Here is a 23,469-nt window from a genome sequence, read left to right on the forward strand (position 1 = left end):
CTATATGTCTGTTTTTGTGCCAGTACCATACTGTCTTGATGACTATAGATTTGTAGTATAGTCTGAAGTCAGGGAGCCTGATTACTCCAGCTCTGTTTTTCTTTCTCAAGATTGCTTTGGCTATTCGGGGTATTTTGTGTTTGCATACAATTTGTGAAATTTTTTGTTCTAGTTCTGTGAAAAATGCCAGTGGTAGTTTGATAGGGATTGCACTGAATCTATAGATTGCTTTGGGTAGGATAGTCATTTTCACAATGTTGATTCTTCCAATCCAAGAACATGGTGTATGTCTCCATCTGTTTGTATCATCTTTAATTTCTTTCATCAGTGTCTTATAGTTTTCTGCATACAGGTCTTTTGTGTCCGTAGGTAGGCTTATTCTTAGGTATTTTATTTTGTTTGATGCAATGGTAAATGGGAGTGTTTCCTTAATTTCTCTTTCAGATTTTTCATCATTAGTGTATAGGAATGCAAGAGATTTCTGTCCATTAATTTTGTATCCTGCAATTTCACCATATTCATTGATTAGCTCTAGTAGTTTTCTGGTAGCATCTTTAGGATTCTCTATGTGTAGTATCATGTCATCTGCAAACAGTGACAGCTTTACTACTTCTTTTCCAATTTGGGTTCCTTTAATTTCTTTTTCTTCTCTGATTGCTGTGGCTAAAACTTCCAAAACTATGCTGAATAATAGTGGTGAGAGTGGACAACCTTGTCTTGTTCCTGATCTGAGAGGAAATGGTTTCAGTTTTTCACCATTGAAAACAATGTTGGCTGTGGGTTTGTCATATATGGCTTTTATTATGTTGAGGTAAGTTCCCTCTATGCCTATTTTCTGGAGGGTTTTTATCATAAATGGATGTTGAATTTTGTCGAAAGCTTTCTCTGCATCTATTGGGATGATCATATGGTTTTTCTCCTTCAGTTTGTTAATATGGTGTATCACATTGATTGATTTGCGTATATTGAAGAATCCTTGCATTCCTGGGATAAACCCCACTTGATCATGGTGTATGATCCTTTTAATGTGCTGCTGGATTCTGTTTGCTAGTATTTTGTTGAGGATTTTTGCATCTATGCTCATCAGTGATATTGGCCAGTAGTTTTCTTTCTTTGCGATATCTTTGTCTGGTTTTGGTATCAGGGTGATGGTGGCCTCATAGAATGAGTTTGGGAGTGTTCCTCCCTCTGGTATATCTTGGAAGAGTTTGTGAGGGATAGGTGTTAGCTCTTCTCTAAATGTTTGACTGAATTCGCCTGTGAAGCCATCTGGTCCTGGGCTTTTGTTTGTTGGAAGATTTTTAATCACAGTTTTAATTTCAGTGTTTGTGATTGGTCTGTTCATATTTCCTATTTCTTCCTGGTTTAGTCTCGGAAGGTTGCGCTTTTCTAAGAATTTGTCCATTTCTTCCAGGTTGTCCATTTTATTGGCCTATAGTCTCCTGTAGTAACCTCTTATGAGTTGTTACTTCTCCTTTATTTCTAATTCTATTGATTTGAGTTTTCTCCCTTTTTTTCTTGATGAGTCTGGCTCATGGTTTATCAATTCTGTTTATCTTCTCAAAGAACCAGCTTTTAGTTGTATTGATCTTTGCTGCTGTTTCCTTCAGTTCTTTTTCATTTATTTCTTATCTGATCTTTATGATTTCTTTCCTTCTGCTAACTTCTGGGTTTTTTTGTTCTTCTTTCTCAAATTGCTATAGATGTAAGGTTAGGTTGTTTGAGATGTTTCTTGTTTCTTGAGGTAGGATTGTATTGCTATAAACTTCCCTCTTAGAACTCCTTTGGTTGCATCCCATAGGTTTTGGGTCGTCGTGCTTTCATTGTCATTTGTTTCTAGGTATTGTTTGATTTCCTCTTTGATTTCTTCAGTGATCTCTTGGTTATTTAGTAGTGTACTGTTTAGCCTCCATGTGTTTGCATTTTTTACAGATTTTTTCCTGTAATTGATATCTAGCCTCATAGCATTGCGGTCAGAAATGATGCTTGATACGATTTCAATTTTCTTAAATTTATCAAGGCTTGATTTGTGACCCAAGGTATGATCTATCCTGGAGAATGTTCCATGAGCACTTGAGAAGAAAGTGTATTCTGTTGTTTTTGGATGGAATGTCCTATAAATATCAATTAAGTCCATCTTGTTTAATGTGTCATTTAAAGCTTGTGTTTCCTTAGTTATTTTCATTTTGGATGATCTGTCCATTGGTGAAAGTGGGGTATTAAAGTCCCCTACTATGATTGTGTTACTGTCGATTTCCCCTTTTATGGCTGTTAGCATTTGCCTTATGTATTGAGGTGCTCCTATCTTGGGTGCATAAATATTTACAATTGTTATATCTTCTTCTTGGATTTATCCCTTGATCATTATGTAGTGTCCTTCTTTGTCTCTTGTAATAGCCTTTATTTTAAAGTCTATTTTGTCTGATAGGAGCATTGCTACTCCAGCTTTCTTTTGATTTCCATTTGCATGGAATAGCTTTTCCCATCCCCTCACTTTCAGTCTGTATGTGTCTCTAGGTGTGAAGTGGGTCTCTTGTAGACAGCATATATACGGGTCTTGTTTTTGTATCCATTCAGCCAGTCTATGTCTTTTGGTTGGAGCATTTAATTCATTTACAGTTAAGGTAGTTATTGATATGTATGTTCCTATTACCATTTTCTTAATTGTTTTGGGTTCTTATTATAGGTCTTTTCCTTCTCTTGTTTTTCCTACCTAGAGAAGTTCCTTTAGCATTTGTTGTAAAGTTGGTTTGGTGGTACTGAATTCTCTTAGCTTTTGCTTGTCTGTAAAGGTTTTAATTTCTCCGTCAAATCTGAATGAGATCCTTGCTGGGTACAGTAATCTTGGTTGTCGGTTTTTCCCTTTCATCACTTTAAATATGTCCTGCCACTCCCTTCTTGCTTGCAGAGTTTCTGCTGAAACATCAGCTGTTAACCTTATGGGGATTCTCTTGTATGTTATTTGTTGTTTTTCCCTTGCTGCTTTTAATATTTGTTCTTTGTATTTAATTTTTGGTAGTTTGAATAATATGTGTCTTGGTGTGTTTCTCCTTGGATTTATCCTGTATGGGACTCTCTGCAGTTCCTGGACTTGACTATTTCCTTTCCCATATTAGGGAAGTTTTCAACTATAATCTCTTCAAATATTTCCTCAGTCCCTTTCTTTTTCTCTTCCTCTTCTGGAACCCGTATAATTCGAATGTTGGTGCGTTTAACATTCTCCCAGAGGTCTCTGAGACTGTGCTCAATTGTTTTCATTCTTTTTTCTTTCTTCTGCTCTGTGGTCGTTATTTCCACTATTTTATCTTCCAGGTCACTTATCCATTCTTCTGCCTCAGTTATTCTGCTACTGATTCTTTCTAGAGCATTTTTAATTTCATTTATTGTGTTGTTCATCATGGTTTGTTTGCTCTTTAGTTCTTCTAGATCTTTGTTAAACGTTACTTGTATTTTCTCCATTCTATTTCCAAGATTTTGGATCATCTTTACTATCATTACTCTGAAGTTTTTTTTCAGGTAGACCACCTATTTCCTCTTCATTTGTTTGGTCTGGTGGGTTTTTACCTTGCTCCTTCATCTGCTGTGTGTTTCTCTGTCTTCTCATTTTGCTTAACTTACTGTGTTTCAGGTCTCCTTTTCGCAGGCTGCAGGTTCATAGTTCCCATTGTTTTTGGTGTCTGCCCCCAGTGGCTAAGGTACGTTCACTGGGTTGTGTAAGCTTCCTGGTGGAGGGGACTGGTGCCTGTGTTCTGGTGGATAAGTCTGGATCTTGTCTTTCTCTGGGTAGGACCACGTCCGGTGGTGTGTTTTGGGGTGTCTGTGACCTTATTATGATTTTAGGCAGCCTCTCTGCTAATGGGTGGGGTTGTGTTCCTGTCTTGCTTGTTGCTTGGCATAGGGTTTCCAACACTGTAGCATGCTGGTCATTGAGTGGAGCTGGGTCTTAGAATTGAGATGGAGATCTCTGGGAGAGCTTTCGCCATTTGATATTACGTGGAGCCAGGATTCTCTGGTGGACCAATGTCCTGAACTCGGCTCTCCCACCTCAGAGGCCAGGCTTGACACCCGGCCTGAGCACCAAGACCCTGTGAGTCACATGGCAGAATTTCTCTTCGACATCATCCTCAAATTTGTGCTGACTACAGAATAGACACAAGGGCCAAAAGAAATGGCTTCATTGTTCACTTTCCTTGGCAGCTGTAGGCAAAGAGCAATTCAAATGACAGCAGACGTCTCATCAGAAACCAAGGAGGCCACAAGGAAATGGTGCATCATTTTTCAAGTACTGTGGCTCATTTACTCAGTGCAATCTGAAAAATGAACTCCTCTTTCTTTCATGTTCTGTCATGTCCTTTCCCTAGGACCTCGACCTTGGAGGCTATAACCGGAGGAGAGGAGGACTAGGATACGTGGTCCAAACCTGAGCTCAGAGAAGCAGCAGCAGCAGCAGCAGACTACCTTGATGCGGCCAGGCCCAGCCCCTTGGATGAAAACCATGAGGGCAACGGCAGCGGTCTTGATCCCCCGCAGCAGCAGGAGCAACTGGCCCTCCCTGGTCACTGAGGGGCCACAGATTGTAGCGAGAAAGCAGCGCTGCTATCGTACCGCGTTCACCCAGTTGCAGCTGCAGGAGCTGGAGAACGTTTTCCACCACACTCAATACCAGGACTATAAATTTCTAATTCACTATGTCGTCTAACATGTTGAAACATAGTAGGCATATAGCAGATAACTATTAACTGAATGAATTATAGTATCTTTGATTGCTTCTTTCTCAGACACTACTTGTTCATTCTATAATAATGAGCCATATTATTTCCCAGCCAGTTTGTATGTTTATTTTTCTCTCTCTTTCTCTAGACAGTAAGCTTTTGAGTTCCAGTGCATATTCATTCACTCATATATGTTTATTAAGCACCTACTCTACCCCAGACAATTAACTAAACAATTAATAACAGGGGCAATACATAGGGAATGAGACAGAAATGTATCTATTCTCATTCCACAACAGGACACAGGAAACAGAGAAATACACTACTGCCTGAAAAGTGCTTTGGGAATGCAAGAAGGGATACCTATCTTGGATCAGATGGGTAACAAAGACTTGCCATTGAAAGTGGCCTCCAAGCTGAGGTTTGGAGTAGATCTTAGCCTTACTATCCTTCTTTTACACACTAAAATCAAGACCACCTTCTTTCTCATGTGTGGAACTCCCTTTCAGTTTTATCAACATGGACTGTAGAGCACTTTTCCCTATACAGAGAAAGAGCTAGTACTAATAAGGTATCAGAGTGACTTTCACTTGGCTTGTAGCAAGTAAAACCCAGGACAAGTTCAAAGTTAAGACTATGTTATCTTTCTCCCCATTGGTCTCCTTCTTGAATATCCCACAGTGACTATGAAGTTTCAGCTCAAAGAACTTATTATTATTCTACTCTGTGCACTGGAGTCTAGCTCCATAATATGAAAGCACATTTCAAGGGCCACAGAAGCACTGAAGTCTGTCACAGCCCATTCCTTCCAATATTTGTTAAGTCTCTGAGAGTACAGAAACACATCAGAGGACATTCTTGCTCTTGCAGAAATAGGATAGGTTGAATAAATTCTGCATTTCCTATACTTTCACTTAGTCCTTTAAATTCATTCATTCATTAAATGAATAGAGAATCCCATGTTTACTTGTACTGACTGGTGTGGGAAGCATAAAGTCCAGAGATAAAAGAATTTATCTCTGGATAAAGAGAAAAGAAAGCAGACAAACAAAAGATTTTTAAATGTTACATGAATTCTCAGTGGTCTTCCCGATTCTGATATCTCTTCCAGGTGAGATATTACTTCTCAGTGCAAAACAATTTGAATGAATGAATCAAGTTGGACAGTGAAGCTCAAGTTCAATTCTGCATAATAGTTGAGGGAAAAAATCAAAATGCAGCATATTGATTGCACTGATGGTTTTGACAATATTGAACAGTCACCTCTTTTTACCATAAAGCTCATCATCTTCAGTTAGAAAGTTATTGTGCCTATCTTTTAAATGTATAGTCAATTCCGCTGTAACTCTTGTTTTGAAAATGCAAACTCCCAACAGGAAATAATTTGAGGGTGACACAAATTTCCTATTTGATTATGCATTATTTTGCTTGTGACAGACAACAGAGGAACACAGAAAACTGCATCCAACTGAATTGGTTATATAGGAATCCACAAAATGCAAACAGACACACACACACACACACACACACACACACAACGCCCCTCAAACATCTATCAGCTACTGCAGTTCATCACATGTGTTAAGAACCACATCCATCCATACCTGGTGTTAGAGCTTCCTAACAGGTTTCAGATAACATTCCTTCTACCCCTTCACAATAACTCTCTATGTGCAACTCTTCCATAAGCAAACTTTAGGTCTCTTTCAAGGTAAAGTCCATATTTATTGTAGCGTTCATGTATTTCTTTAACTGTTTACATGTGTTAAACTATGCTACCATTTTTTTATAATAATTATTTTTTTTAGTTCTTCCTATTTTGAATATCTATTTATTTTACTTATTTTCCTTTTTTTTTGGCTGCATTGGGTCTTAATTGCGGTACACGGGGATCTTTGCTGAGGCATGCGGGATCTTTTTCATTATGGCGTGCGGTCTGCTAGGGTTTCTCTCTAGTTGCAGTGCGTGGACTTCTGTCCAGTGGTGGCGTGCGGGTTTCCCCCTCTCTGGCTGTGGCGCCCAGGCTCCAGGGCACGTGGACTCTGTAGTTGTGGCACGCGGGCTCTCTCTTGAGGCACACGAGCTCAATTGTTGTGGCACGTGGGCTTAGTTGCCCCAGGGCATGTGGGATCTTAGTTCCCCCACCAGGGATCGAACCCACATCTCCTCCATTGGCAGGTGGATTCTTTACCACTGGACTGCCAGGGAAGTCCCTATACTACCATTTTTATTAGGTTACTCTCTTTGTATGTGTGTGCGCCTAATTCCGATTTTGAGTGTTATGCCCCAACCCCAGCTTTCCCATTAAGTGCTTGTGATTTTTAATTTCATGATTTTGCATAGAGAGGTGAATTTTAGGAACATACATGTTATGTTGTAGCAGAACCAATTGTACAATTTCTTACTGCTCTTTGTGTGATTTTTATGGAGACCCTCTCCACAGTTTGAAAGTGCTTTATGATATTAAATGCAAATTTAACTTAAAATAATTTTATTCTAATAATTTTCTGTGATTATCCATTTGCAGGATTGGTAATAACTAGGGATATAAGAAATTATAATTTCTTTGATGGAAAAACAATCCAAAGAGAAAATTAGCTGTAGCAATCATTAACTAGTGGATTAAAAATAATAACCCATAGTCTATTTCTCTGAAATTGAGAAAATCCTCCTCTATGACATAATAATATCTTTTAAAAGTTCATTAATTATTTTCTTGGAGGTGAACTCCAAAACTCTTTTGAAACTAAAACACATTCCTCAGTATAACAGAGTGGAAAAAAATCACAATTATGAAATTAAAGGAAAATTGTAACTATGGTGATTGTTCAAATATTACACTGAATATTGCAAAGATATACAAATAACTGCAGAAACTGCAATGGATGAACAGTTCTTGTTTGGGCATTTTTGAAGCAGTCATCTTGCTAAAAGTGTGAAGACTGGTCACTCATGACAAAAGGCTCTAGGTTGTTTCTGCTAATTAACTCTAAGAATAACTCAGAATTAAATAAACACTTTCAAGCTACTAGGATAACAGAATATTTTACCAATATATACTAGAATAATGCAAACTGATCTATAGCCAATAGAAATATAGAAATAGTTAGCAAACCAATTAACGATGGGGGTGGGGGGGAGGTGTCCCCATGACATTATGCTCTATTTTTCTAGAACACGGTCAATATTATGACCTTAGAAATAATGATCTTTAACAGAATTTTATGGTTTATGTTTTTTCTCATGTCTATTTTCTGTGAAGGATGTATCATGGGATTTTCATAATGCTTCAATGAAGGCAGGAAGTATTTTTTGAAGTGCTCATAAACTCTGAATAAACTGTTTTTAATTGGGCTTACATTTTTGCTTGCCTTTTTCTTTTTTGTTAAAGAAAAATAGAGACAATATAAAACAGCAGGTCTGCAACTTTCTCACTAAGGAAAAAAAACCTGACAGAGCAAATCCAAACCAATTAAGCAGAACAGAAAACACTTTAAAGTGAATAAAAGCATAGCTGAACATCAAATATAGGTTTAATATTGATGTGAATAAATTATGTAGCTCTAATTGTGAAATTTACATAAGTATATCATGTCAATTCTAATATATTCATTATACTTTATTAAAAATATTGTTAAAAATTCATATTTAGATGGCCCTGAATACTTGAACTGGTGGTATTTTATCACCACAGTTCTTTTTGTATAACCTAAAATTCTCAAGGATTCAAGAAATGCAAAAGATTTTAAATTATTAAGTTCAATATTTTTATTTATTTAAGATTCATGAATAATAGTATCATATAAATGAGAAAATAAAAGTCTATCTTTATTCTGTGACATATTGTATTAAGAACCTGGAACACTAGGGAAAAACTCTAGAATTTTGAAGACGTGCTAAATAATCTTTAATAAACAATATAGTCCTCTCATAAATAGAGATGATAAAGCAAGAAACTGTAAAATAAAATACTGAAAAATTTTGATTATCATAGAGATCACCATATTTTGTAGTGGGTAGAGTAGATAATAAGGGCCAGTCCGATGTAGAATTATAATTAGCTTTCCTGCAACATGGCAATTTAGCAAAGAAGTTGAATAAGCTGGATCCAATCACTGGAATGATACAGCATCAAGATAAGGTCTCATGTGATGCTGTACGATTCTGCAATAAAAGCAAAAACCCAACTAAGAAAACTTTGCTAAATTGTTTTGCACCATCAAAAGAAATAAAATTGAGTGGCAGGATCCTTATCAGAGCCTAGGACTTCAGGGTGATTAATTTCACAATTCAGCTGGAGTTTATTTAGGTGTAGAAATAAAGGCAGAGCTGCAGGTAAGCTTTGCTCATTCATGCTTCTAAATTCATTAATAATCGTCTGGGTTTTCTTTTCTATTACTATAATAAAACCCATGGTAAAAGAAACTGCCACAAAGGAACTCCATTTACAGATATTGCCACTGTTTTACTAGATCAGAGTTTTGAAGTCTACCAACATAAGTAAAAAATAAAATCTGTTCTTCCAGGGATTGCTCTATTTTTAACAAGTCACTCCTCACACAGATGGCCCTAGACCTAAACTTAGAGATTCCATGAGCACTTTAAACTAATACAAGTAAAAGTCAAAACCATACCTCTCCTTCCTCTATTAAAACAAAGTTCCCCCAAACCACATATCACTATTCAGCAGTGCAGATTAGAAGAATGAATTCTGGTGGCTTTGGAGTCAAGATGACTGTCTGAGAATAAGTACCCTCTTAGTTAATAATTCAACCATGTAAAAGTCTCTTTTTAAAAATATCTGTAAATGAAATGATCTTAAAAATATATTAAAAAGTATAGTATGAGGCAAAGACATATTCCTTAAAATGGAAAAACACAATTTGTGAAAAATGCTTTTAACTTTTCACCGATAAATAATAAGAGCAAAAATACAGTTATCACTCAAACAGTCTTAAGCGATAGATAGGTATTTCTTATTACCTGCATTTTGCATCTAAGGAATCTGAGCACACATTACCTGAGATGTGCTGGAATAGAAAATGCTCAGCACATGTGGAGCTTCCTAAACAGCTGCTTTTATTGATTGATTTATTTGAAGAATTTACAAATAGTAGTTCTAACTTCTGAAAATATTGTTTTCCAGAAATGATCTACAGATATCATCTCCTTTTTACGTTATCCATAAACAGTGAGGAAACTCAGCAATAAACTGAGGGCCATTATGTAGTACTAGGTCATCCCTAAATGCTAAATGTCTTTCCTTCTCCCCAAGTGAAGATGATACAAGGTAGCTTTGTTTTTAACTCCTAAAATCCTCAAAAACTCCCATCAGTCATTTCAGTCTCCTTCTGCCCTGTCATGTAGTAAGAAAAACTGCACCTCTGGTGCATACCCAAGTTCACAGGCCAAGTTCAGCTTATTTTTTCTTTTACAGGCCCTTGCAATAAGCAGTCCATTATCAACAGTCTTCTTCATCAAGGCTGGCCCCAACAAATACAAATAAATAATGAAACATCCTAAGCTTCTAGAATGTAAAAGATTTATAAGCACGGCTGGCATGGATGACAGGAAAGAAGGGTTCAGAGGTCATTCGAACCATAAACTCAAGATGAAAAATCTGAATCATTTAGCAAAAAGAAGAGTGTTAGGTGAGTTTTCGTTTTTTTTCTTTCCTCTTTTCCTTTTTATGTTTTAAGACAAAGTTTATTTAACACAACACATATGCATCCCCTTAGTTATCTGATATGGCTAGGGTTATAGATAAGCTTCTGATAGATGAAAGAGAAACGCTTTTAGAAACAAACATTTTTATTCGAACTTTTTTTGAAGGAAACTTTCCAAAACCATATCACATACTTCCTTGTTTGTGTGGTATGTTGAAAATGTAATTAAACCTTTTTTGACTATTTAAAGCGTCATCCCCCCGAGTGCATTCTATGGAACACTAGCTCTAAAAGTAGGATGTTAATGGTGTTTCAGGAAAAAAAAAAGTGTTCTGAGGTCAAATAAATTTAGGAGATTCTGATGTCAACTTGGATTTTCTTAAAACAATGAACATTCCCATTTGACTGGCTAACTGGGTGGGAAACATAAACCCATATGTCAGAGTGTGTAGTGACCCCACAAGCACAAGGAAATGCAATGTCAGTCTTTCTCTTGTAATCTCATAGCACTGCTCCTTCAGCCACTCCTTACCAGAGGCTGAAATATTAGAAGGGGAGAGAGGAGGGTGCAGGAGAGGGCAAGCCAAAAGCTTCCACACCCGTAATACCGATTGTCTGTTTTCTCTCCTTCACATTTCTCTCCTGTCTTCCAGCTCTCTGTGGCCACAGATTTGGCCAATTGTTGCTGTTTCTGCTTTTTACTGGCATTTCTGCCACTTCCATTCTTTGTTTGGCAGGGCAGCTACCTTCAGCGATTTTTGTTTGTGTTACTGTTTGGACATGTAAAAATCACAGATAGGCTCACTGTTGTTCTACATGGGCAGAGATGCCAGAAATATATGTAATGGGATAAATGGAGATACCAGATTACAGATTATTTTCAGTGGGAGGTCACTTATCTGTGTTTGTTGGTTCCCCGCCCCCATCACTAGTATTACAGAAGGAATGAAAACAAAAAAAGAGATACCCCAGGTGAACTCAGTCACATCTAAAAAAGGTATTTTGCTCTCTAAATGCTCTCTAAATGTGAGAAATGTGAGAAACAGACCACTTTTTCATAACTTTCAACAGTTAGTAGTGATCATTCACATCATTTACCATCAAGAGAGGATGTTAAGAGTCTCTCTCAATATTCATAATTATTTCAAATATCGGTATGATTTTAATTAATAAAGTCTGAGTAGAAAACTCTACTTATTTCTTTATAGTAAAAAGGCAACAGTACATACACAGTTAATCTCATTGGCATACAATGTTAAAATGTTACATATAGGTTTCTAGATGTTTATAATGGTGATGGTTAAGAAGAGAAAATTAAAACTCCTGAGACCTGACACTAAAGAAAACAAAACAAACAAACAAAACAAAAAAAGGGGGGAATAAAAAGAAGGGAAAGATTCCTGAAGTGCTTGAATAGCATGGCATGCATGCCTCAGTGAACTTCTGAAAGGAGTTCAGGGAAATAAAATTTAAAAAGTGTTCATCAGCAAACTTAGCTCTAACATGGTTTTCTTTAATAAATAAAACTTACACTTAGTGCTTAGATCTCAATTTTCATCTTCAATGTATTTTACAAACATTAGGTAATTTTTATAACACTCCAGAGAATTAGCAATGATATCTTGCATTTATATAGAGTCACTCATTTGAAGAATATAAAAGGACTTCACAAATATTAAACTTAAGCCATACTCAACTGATTTTAAAAAGAAGAGGAACAAAAACTTAAAAAATAACTTATCAGGCCATTGGAAATAGACTTAGTATAACATTAGAATTTAGAATTCCTGATATCTAAATTTAGTTTTTGACACAAAAGCACTCCTTCATGGAGGTTGCTTAAATTCAAGAGTGCTTGAGAAACTGGTTCAAAAATGAATACAAAGGGGCTAACTTCCACTTAAAGCCAGCAGACTTCCATTTTTGCATCTTGTTTCTATCCATTTCCTGAAGAGTCAAATATGTCTATCTCCTCATTACCTGGCTTAATGAAAAGAAGCAATGGCACTGCTAATGTAAGACATAATATAAAAATCATTCATAATGGACTTCAAAAGAATTTATTACTTTCCTTGCAGTAAATTTAAAACTGTATGTTTCAAAAGACAATACTAAAATTGTTTTACATTTAATTAATGGTGAAAGAGAACTCCTTGGTTCGTGGTAAAAAATCTGTCCAGGGTGCTTTTTTCTTAAATCAATATTTAACAAAGAAATTTCTAAATTACTTTCGCCAGGTATTATTTGTTTAATATGTTAGTACTCAATTTTTATTTATCCAAAATAACTCTACAAACAAATGTTTTAAAGCCCTTATAAAAAATACATAAAACAACTGTTTTAATTACATAAATTGTTTTATTTAATTCTCGGAGAAAAAAATAAGTGCTGCTATCACTGTTTTACGGGCGAATTAACTGAAACACAGTTGCGTAACGTACTTAACTAGGATATTATATCTAGTGAATAGTACAGTCAGGATTCAAACCAGACAGTCTGTTTCTGAAGCCTGGACTCTTAAGCACTGTTTCAGAATAAGTCACTTACATGAAGCCAGCTAGTATAGGAAACTACCGAGACCAAGAGATGCCAGGCAGGTAGATCAATGACTCATCCTGCACAGAGGAAAGAAAGACAGCCTGGATAAGCAGAAAGGATGTTCAACTGACTTCCATTCAGAAGCCCAGTTTGAAGAATGGCTTGTATAGTTTACCAAACATGTGACCCAGTGCACTACTGTCACCTTTTTGGATCCCATTTACCTTAACCGTACAACAGAGGTGGAGAGAAAGAAACCGAATTACCAAGTCTTGAAGGTCCCTACTATTTTTTAACAATGTATGTTCTCTTCTGCCTCTAACATTTGTACTTGGAAAAATTTTGGTGAGGTAATATAATAGCTATCCTACAAAGAATAATTAGCAATGTATTCTAAATAATTAGTAATATATGTAGATGTGTCCTTTTTTTCACAGAAGTCCCGTGCACATATTCATATAAATATATACTACGTGTAGTTTCTTCCTGTACTATTTATCATACTAATAACCCAGGCAGGTGTTTCTTAGGGTTAGGGGACATAATGATGAACAAGACAGTCCTTGCCCTCAAAGAGTTTACATTCTAGTTGGAGGGAACATATAAAGAAGTAAGCTAATTGGAGAGAAAGCAAGTCGGAAGTTGGTGATATTTTAGTGGGGCTGGTCAGGAAAGGACTAAATGATGAGAAGAAGGAAGCATTCTGCCCTGAGAATATCCCAGGAGAGGGAACAGCTAACGCAGAAGGCTTGCACTGGGAACCAGCTTGGATAGGCCAAGAGACATCAGGAGGCCAGTGTGACACAGCAAGAGAAGAATGGTCCTGACCAGATTAGACAGGACACAGTCAGGCAGAGGCCACTGAAAGATTACAGATGGCTCAGAGGCCTTGGCTTGTTTTTGTTGTTATTTTTCAAGTGTAATTAAAAGTTATTAAAGGGCAATAAGCTACCTATTTTTTTCTACTCACAGTATGAATTCGTGTTTGAAATACTCTTTCCTTAAGCCTTACTAACTTTTAAGAGATTCCTGTGAATGATCTAATGCTATCTGCTAACCTAAATATACTTAGGTATTATATGAACAATCAAAGCAATTGGCTGGTCATCTTTCCCCTACCCAGCCTCGGTGGAATCTACAACCTTTGAGAATTTAATAAGTAATTCCTCCTTTTGGAACTTACTGAAAATTTGGTTTTTATCAATATTCCCTTTTGTTATTTTATTCTTTTATTTTAAGTTTATACTTTTTCAGAACTACAGTGTGAAAACTGATGTTTCTGAATAGAATTTTACCAATTTTAAGGGAAGATAGCAAAGTTTATTTGGGCTATATATTTGCTGTTGTTTTAAAATATCGTTCTTTATTTGGGTTTCTGTGGGATTATTGAATTTTAAGTCTAAATGCTAATAGGATTTGAACTGTTCCTTCCTGTATGATACAAATACTATATTTTTCACTAAAGATAAACTCAAGCGAAGTTTAGAACATTTTTAAATTAAATCATGAATTTTTTTACATATATAATCTTATATTAATCCATTAAGACTCCATCACCCGTTTGGAGAGGCAGTGCGGTTCCTCTGGGCACTTCCCCCTCAGCCTCCTCGGCCACCTTACTGCCCGCAGGGACCCCAGATCTCGGTGTATGCCCCACCCCTGACCTCGCTAGAGACGTGTCCACCCCGGCTCAGCGGCACCTCATGAGGGGCTTCAAGAGGTTACAGGAGTATCCTCCAGCCGGAGTCAGCGGGGCTTCATCTGAGACCAACATCATGGTTTGGAACACCGTCATTTTTGAGCCTGAAGGCTCAATAGAATTCAATATTACAATAGAATTATTATATTAATAGAATTATTACAATAGAATTCACTGAAGAATATCCGAATAAGCCACCTACGGTTAGATTTGTCCCTAAGATGTTTCATCCAAATGTCTATGCAGATGGTAGGGTATGTCTGGACATACTTCAGAACCGCTGGAGTCCAACCTATGATGTGTCTTCCATTTAAAATCCATACAGTCTCTATTGGAGGAACCCAATCCCAACAGTCCAGCAAAGAGCCAGGCGGCTCAGCTGCACCAGGAGAATAAGCAGGGGTATGAAAAACATTTTTCCGCGACAGTAGACCAGAGCTGGTGTGACTGTTGACCCGGGTGTAGGAAGAGAAGAGGCTGGTCATAAGAAAAATATATATTGATGTGTTTATCACCTTCCTATTCTTCAGTGTCATTACATTTGCTTTATTAAAAGCAAAATAGCTGTTGTGCTGTTTCCATCTTCCCTTACCAAGCTCTTCCCACCCCTTCTACCCTCTCCTTAAACATCAGAAAACACCCTCTATGAGATCAAAGGTACTGTACCTGGGTTACATGCAAAAATTACTAATTCTTAATTCCTTTTCTGTTGCATCTCATTTCCAGTTTTAGGGCAGTATTGTGTTACTGTACTTTACACTAAGCTTTTCAAATGAATTGTTTTACAAGTGGTGCTTATGCATAGCTTGATGACCAGAATGTTATTTTTAACAGAATGATTGCTGAAGCGTTTCACCCTAGCTGGTCCTTCACTTAGCGTTGGATTTAGAAGTGAATTTTTGGAATACGGCCTATAGAAAACAGGGAAACAAATCCATATAAACATCCATTTTAAAAGAGCAATGGAAGCTAAAAAGGCTACGATACTAAGATCTAACCAACATGAATTTTGTTTTTTACTGGTAGGAAGGAGAATGTTAAAGGACTCAGTCAAAGGAGTGCAGCGATCGTAATAACTGACAAATCCTCCCCTTGCAAGGTATTCACTGGACACACCCAAGCTAAGTTTCAGAATACTGAAGTCCTCTGGATTTTCACTTTTTAAAGAGGTGTGGGAACAGAGGACTGGAGACAATCATTAGTTTTTAAGCTAGGGAAGTTTGGAGATCCTTTAATCTTTTTTAAAGGAGCAGTGCTACCTTAGATAAACAAATTTATAATCCCTCCTTGTTTTTTTTAGAGTTTTAATTAACCCAAGGAAGGGAACATATCTGTGGCAAACTATTTTCCACTCAAATCCTCAGTTAATGCTGCATGCTTTAGTTTCTTCCTCCCTTTCAGTACTATAAGAACCTTACAGTCAATACTTGCAATCTTTCTTTTGATATGTATATTTTCAGATAGACAGTATCTTTAAGTAGCAGTGTGGGACAAGGCTTGTAAATGTTTTGTCTGACGTTCCATTGCCACCTTTTGTGCATTTATCACTCTTCTAAATCTAACTTTGCACGAGTAACCCATGTAAAAAATGTACATTTTTCAAAACTTGTAAATAAAAATAACCTTAAAAAAAAAAAGACTCCATCACCCTTTTTAAATACTGCAGAATGAATTCCTTAGTCTTCTGTCATGGCGATGGCTATTAAAATAGTACATCTCCATATATACTGATAGTCTACTGAAAGTATGAGAGCACAAAAATTTCTTTATACATTATATTGAAAACGGACGACAAGCAACAGAGTTGGGGTTACCCTTGTTAACAGGGGTTTTTACAGTGAAAACAGCACTGGTTAGATGGAGACCTGCTTCTCATTAACTTCACCTTCCTTTATTCACTACAGGATCCTGGGAAGTTAACTTTGGGCCTCAGCAATCCCATTTATAAAACGGGGATACCTGCTTGTCTGACAATAGGTAGCAGGAATGGATTGCCTTGTGAAGTCCTTTAGGAACCTGTACGATTAGCCAAGGGGACACTAGAAGTACCACAGGTTTAAGGAGAATGGTACTCAGGTTGGAGCAGTGGATTAATAATTCTTTCTTCCAGCGGCTACTGGTACTCAGTGCCTCTGGTCTAGCTCTGATATTTATGTGTTTTAGGGGAATCACCACCACTGTGCAAATCCAAGATTTTGTTTCCGTTAAAAAATTAACTGAAATATTAGACTCAGTCTTCAAGTATATTTAGAAATGTACCAAGAAGCATATAAATAGCTCCTCTTAGTAGAATGATTATAATGGAACTCTCACGGCAGGGTTTAATAACGTTGGAGGAAACTAAACTGACAGTGGTGGAGGCCAAGCCTTGGGTGCTTGGGTCATTCCGGAAGGGAAGTAGAGAGCAAATCCAATTTAACAAAATGACAAAGCTGTCACCTCACTCAACTTATTTGCATTATTATTTGCCTTTTGCTTTTCTATTTTTGCAAAGGAGAGAGTTTACAGACAATTCATATATCAAATACGTATCAAATTGCAGGGGGGATGCTTTGCAAACTAAATAAGCAAGGTTTATTTGTTCCCTCCTTACATATGAGTATATATCATTTTCATTCTTACTTTTTACTCCTTAATTCCATCTGTCCCCCCTTCTTTCTTTTCTTAGACACATTAGTTAAAGGGATGGATTCTTTTTTTTTTCTTTTAGGTGAGTAATGGTGAAAAAGGGAGGCAGGTGTAGCTGAATGCAGCTTAGGTGTCTGTTGCTTTCCATCTGGAATCAGATAGGACTTTTTTTTTATCACCCTGTGACAGCAACAGCCAGAATGTAGGGTTTGTTTTTTAATAGCACCCTGTGATAGACTCAGAACATTAGGTATGCAAATTCAGTAAGAAAATGCTCTCAGTAATGTTGCTTTATACTATCTAATCAATAATAATATCTATAAATATTTATTGGTTTGACAATTGGTTGGTATATCTAGCGCAAAGGGAAGCATTTCAGAGAAGAATGTGAAAGTTTTTGGCAATTTGGTTGCTAAGATAAGCCTAAAATTATTATAAAACAGACTCTGTAATAAAGCAGTAGATGAGTTTTCTAAACAATCTGAGTTAGAGAAATCAAGATCAATGGAGTCATCCAGATACATTCTTGAAGAGGAAGGAAGGAAGTCTTAAGTAACCTTGGGCAGGATGGGTATTCACTGCTGGAGTGGAAGAGAGGGTACAATTGGGATGTGAATTTATGTTATCATTAAGAAAGAACCACCAGGAGTTACTTATCAAGAATATAAAGTTTCTGGAAGATGACAAAGAACCTGCAAAGAAGAGGTTGGTTTTTACAAAAGAAGGTTTTATGAAAAGTATTTAAAATGAAAAAAGGACACATGTCTTCTCAAGAGTGACTAAAAGAGACAGGCCCTTGTTCACAGCTTATCTGTTCTTAGGTAACCAATAATTTAACAAGTTATTTAGTCTAATTTACTATTAAGCAATAGATAAAACATAGTAAATAAGAAGGGCAGAGTGCAGCAAGAAGTAGCCAGAGGGCAAACTGAAAGCAAGTTGTAAAGACAGAAGGAAAAAATCTACAAAATAGAAGATGAGAATCCATAGTTGCCTGAATCAGGGAAAATTAGCACTCTATACGGTGATGATCTGAAGCATCACATAATACAAACTCTTACATATAATAATTACTCAGTACTCAATAAGCGATGCTCAAGATGATGACTATTTAAGAAAATCTTACACGATGCTTAATATTATGAGTCAGAGTAAATCTATAATTTTTCAATTAAAAAATCAGTATGACATGTCTTTCATTATATTTTTTTAAAAAATCACTCTAAGAAATAGTCCAAAACACTTACCATGTGACCCAGCAATCCACTTCTAGGTATTTACCCAAGAGAAATGAAAACTTAAAAAACCTGTCCACAAATGCTTGCAGTGTTTTTACTCATAATTACTAAAAACTGTAGGCAACCTTCAACTGGTGAGTGAATAAACAAACCGTGATACATCCATACAATGGAACACTACTGAGGAATGAAAGGAATTAACTACTGACATACACAAAAATTTGGGTGAATATCAGATAATGATGCTAAATGAAAGAAACCAGAGAAAGAAGCTGCTATATGATTATATTTATATGACATTCTGGTAAAGGCAAAACTATAGGGACAGGAAACAGCTAAGTATTGCCAGAAGCTGGGAGTAAGGAAAGGGATTGGCAAAAAGTGGACATGAAGCCATATTTTGGATGTGAGGGAAGTAGTCAATGACCAGCAGCCTGAAAATGGCAGATCCAAGAATTAAACTTAGGCCTGTCTATTTCCAGATTCAGTGACAGTGATAAGTGTTGTATATCTTGATTATGTTGGCTACACAACTGTGATGGTTACATAACTGAATGTATTTGTCAAATCTCACAGAATTGTAAGCTAAAAAGGGGGACTTTGACTCTATGTAAATGATACCACAATTTAAAAATCAGTTCATTTTCTGGTTTGTAAATAGTGGAGCATTAAATATGTCTCTTGACTGAGTATGACTCGGGCACCACTGCGGAATCTTGGCTATCCATTCACCAGGTGGTCCTTGCTGCATTTCTCTCTCATTCCCTACGCACAGTTCAGTAGACTGGGTGGGGCTTAACATTATCTATGCTCATCTCTTTCTCTGACCCCAATCAAGAATTAACTCTATATAAAAATTATTTTAAAATATATTCATAGTATCTTGAACCATGGAATCAAGATAAAAGAGTTCCTATATAGCATGTTGAAAATATTACATTTTATCTAGAAACATTTGCTTAGACCTGAATCTAGTTTGTCCAGTAATAGCTGAATAGTTGGAGATTAGATAGATATTCTTTAAAAAAGCCAATATCCAAGTAGTGTGTTAGATTCATAGACAGATGAATATCTGAATTAAACTCTAGTGAGATACAAAGGCCAAAAATAATAATAGCTACTATTTATTGAGCACTTACTCTGTGTCACACATTTTGCAAAGCTATTTACATGTTTTAAGCTTGAAAACGCGACTATGAGGCAGGTGACCTAATTTATAAACAAGGAAAGTTACACTAGAAAATTTAGCAACTTGCCCAGGGACACACAGCAAATTTAAAGTGGCAGATCTGAGATTAAAATTCAGGCCTGCCTAACTGTAGATTCATTGAGACACAATGATAGAAAACAAAAAGGGTTACCACAAGGCAGCCTGTGAAGAATATTATAAAAGAGGAAAAGGAATCTGCAGGAAAAAGGCTCTCCTTCCAGGAAGAAGGGGCTTGGGAGCTGGCCCTATAGGATGGATACAGCTTCGATCGGTGAAAGTGAGAAGGAGGGCTTCGCCAGTAGAGGAAACAATCACTTCCATGCTCACACTTTTTTAGCTAATGTCCAGTTTAGAGTGTGATTTCTCCTATGGTCAAGACCTTCTCTCACTCAAAAAGGACACCTAAGCCAGATTTCTGGACACTGTACAATAGCTTCTGCGGAAGAACTCGGAGCAAGGGTTTTAGCCCCACATGCAACATTTGAAAATCTCGTTATCAGGGGCAAACCATACAGACTAGCTGGGCCTTACTTCCCTCATCTGTGGACTATAATTTACATATTTCTACATTTACATTACATTTACATATGTAAATACTATAATTTACATATATATTATACATATATAAATAAAATAAATTCTAATGATGGCACACAATGGAGCAATTTACGGACAGACTATAAAAAAGTCTCCATATCCTGCTTTCCTGGCCTGGTTTTACCGGATGTACAGTGCACAAAGCAGCTCTACCTCAGCGTGGAGCTGAGAGAAAATGGTGGCAATGGATGCAGACCTGTTACAAGTGTTCATAACGTTCAGTAGTGTGAGAAAGTGTGAAGTAATGGAATTTTCTACATATTTTCCTTTGATAAATTACAACTACCAATAATGCCTGCAGATTTTTAACACAGAGGTATGGTAACGTAATAACACCTGGGAAATACATTTTTACATAGAAAAGCTGTTGGCAACAGATACACTCTTTTGAGATGAATATTTTCTCATCGTATGATTCAATTATTTAATAAGGAAAAAAAGACACTTTAAATATTGACACTTCGTTCTAGACCTGGCAAGACACAGAGGGAACAACTGTATCTGGTAACTAAAGGAAAGACCACTGCTACCTGGCTCACCACTAAATAGCAAACCAACTAAGCCCCAATTTGTTGAAGAAGTTTTTATCTCTGGAATTCTATTTGTTTACATTCTAGGTACCCAAAAGCAAAGAGAGGACCACTGCCCTGTCATCAATACCAGAACTCCAGATCTTTAATGAAACTGCCCCTTAAAATGTTAACATAGTTATCCTGTTATCATGTCTAGAATTAAATAAAGTAAGGCTTTTTCTCATTCAACAAATATTTGTTGAGTTTTTATTAATTTCCAGGAACTGGATTAGCTCTCAGGCTAACAGTACCCAAGGTAACCATCTTTTCCCTCATAAACTTGGAAGCCCCAAAAGACTAATGTCATATAGAGAATATATATAAAAGTGCCTAAAATTTTGCTTGGCATATAACGCTCAATAACTTTGTAGTGATAAAACTTAATGATATTAACTAATAATGATTCCATACAATATAAAAACTTCATTTGTGTCGAAAATATGAGAAATTTATAATCCAAGTAGTTCGTTGACCATCACTGACAGGGTGTTTGTAGTATTTAGAATTCTCCTTAAGTCTCAGTCTGGAGTCTTGTTACATTGATCCTGTCAGTGGCAACTAAATCAAATGACACATCTAAATAAACTGATCTACAGAGACCTTATTCAAAAGGCAGGCATTGCTGATTTAAATGAGGCTTGGAATCCACCACAGCAACTTGAAACTTTTCCTACTCACAGTTGAGTAAACTGATTTTCATATCCAGAAAAGAAACATTGACAGAAACATACAAGAGAAAGTAGGCTGTCATTTCTGAAAAGCAACTGAAGAAAAACCCCACCAGGCTTATTCCATCATCTCCAAATGCCTCAAAATGTAAATCTAGACATATTAATCATCAGGTAATAGTGATATAGTAATGTCACTAATGTACACTCTATTGGTAAAGTAGACAACTTAGAAATCCTTGATATCATAAATATCCATCAAGGAAATACAGACAGGACTTAACATTTGCTAAATTTCAATAATATTTAGTCTTTTATTATTAAGAAAATCTATTACCTTGTTACTTTTGTTTTGTCTGAAATAAGATGGGTGACAAGTAATAAAACACTTATGAAAAGGGCACTGTATTGTGTCTCATCTTAGTCAAGTCAGAAACTACATTTTTCAAGAAAGAATTATTTCAACAAGCATCTCTTCAGTGCTATTATAAGCACTGTAATATACTAAGATAAGTGTTAAATTATTAATATGACTGTTTCAGAAACTGTATTTATTTTCTATCTTATATGTCTTAAACACTTAAAAATTCTGATAGAATTTCTGTTTTAAAAATCAATGCGGCAATGATTGCTCTTGAAATTTTATCCTAAGTTGTAAGTCAGAAGAAATATATGTTGGGGGAAAAATGAGAAACAAAAACCCCAAATTTGAAGATAATCTTTTTAGGCAAATATTTGTGATGTTTTAGACATAACACAGTAGTTAAAACAAGGTGGTAATGTATATGGTGCATTATTTTAGAATTGTCAGTTCTAAAACTTTGCTTCAATGTTGGATATACTTTGTTCCCATATTTTAACGTTTCATGCAGAAGTTTTTTTTTTTTTTTTTTCTCTCTAAACCTCCAGTGAGAAGTATTGGTTAACACAAAATGAATGTGCTGTAATACTTTCTTTGAAACCCTGCAGTCAACCTTTTGCATATAACTTTCTAATAGAAAAAAAAAAATCCCACATACTTCATTTTCCCTAAAGAGCAGCATGAGATTTCTAATCCTTTGCTTGAGCACATAAAATATTAAGAGCCAATTTTCAGCTGCACCTCTGTCACTTCCATTATCATTCTACACGTCCAGAGGTGATAATGGACTCTGTAAATTGCAGTCTTTCTCTATCCCAGACCACTGAGGGTTTCACCAGGGGACAGTTCCACACAAAGGGTGGCCCAGATGTATGTTAATGGTGCTGAGCAGCAAGAAGCAGACACCCCCAAACACGATAATGTGACGTGTTACCCAGAGGAAAGACAAAATGAGCAGAAAACAATTTCCTTAGGAATTCAGTGAAATCAACAACGACCTATCCTTGCCCATAAATCAGATGTATCTTCACAGAACCTTGGAAACGGAAGATTAAAATACACTCCTAACGCCCCACCTGTGAAGGAGCCGTCTGTCTAAACCAAAACAGAATGAGGGCTCATAGACACTGATGTTTAAAGAATTATGGAAAAGGCTATTATATCCCACCGACTTTTTTCAGACACAACAAACAGACCTGCCAGTATTAGTGGAACTATCCTCAAACATGAAGTGAAAAATAAGGTAAGGTAAAGGAAAATGCTCATCTTAGCCATTGCTGAAATGATATCCACGGTTCTCCACGGTTGGCAATTTGTCTACCCAAAGAGAGCTGCCTTGCAGGAAACTGAATGGGATCGACACTGGGTTTTTAAATCATCACGTTTCCCACTATCCCATGCAAAATAAAAATCATATTTTAGGGCAAGTATACAGAAGGAAGTGATTTAGATCTAGTTTTTCTCCCTTTTTCATAGGCACTATTCTAACTATGTGTCTTTCAATGTAGTACCTAGTGTTCAGTGACTGATCCCACCAGACTGAGTATTAATGCTTTGGGCAAGGGGATGGGGCTGGAGTT

General features: G+C 36.5%; 1 protein-coding gene, 1 long non-coding RNA gene and 1 pseudogene across 4 annotated transcripts in view; 1 reads left to right on the forward strand and 2 right to left on the reverse strand.

The window, feature by feature from the left end:
• LOC309660829 overlaps nucleotides 1-23,469 on the reverse strand; it is a 1,143,314-nt gene that overhangs the window by 504,657 nt on the left and 615,188 nt on the right. The gene's annotated exons all lie outside the window — the stretch shown is intronic.
• The window catches only part of UNC5C (unc-5 netrin receptor C), a 409,465-nt gene that overhangs the window by 294,750 nt on the left and 91,246 nt on the right, over nucleotides 1-23,469 (reverse strand). The window lies entirely within an intron of this gene.
• Nucleotides 4,463-20,987, forward strand: LOC309661448 (ubiquitin-conjugating enzyme E2 A pseudogene; annotated as a pseudogene). Its single transcript has 2 exons — nucleotides 4,463-4,642; nucleotides 14,464-20,987. The product of its transcript is annotated as a ubiquitin-conjugating enzyme E2 A pseudogene (transcript).

The sequence above is a fragment of the Balaenoptera physalus genome (genome assembly GCF_965194825.1).
Source record: "Balaenoptera physalus genome assembly, chromosome: 5".
Lineage (NCBI taxonomy): Eukaryota > Metazoa > Chordata > Mammalia > Artiodactyla > Balaenopteridae > Balaenoptera > Balaenoptera physalus.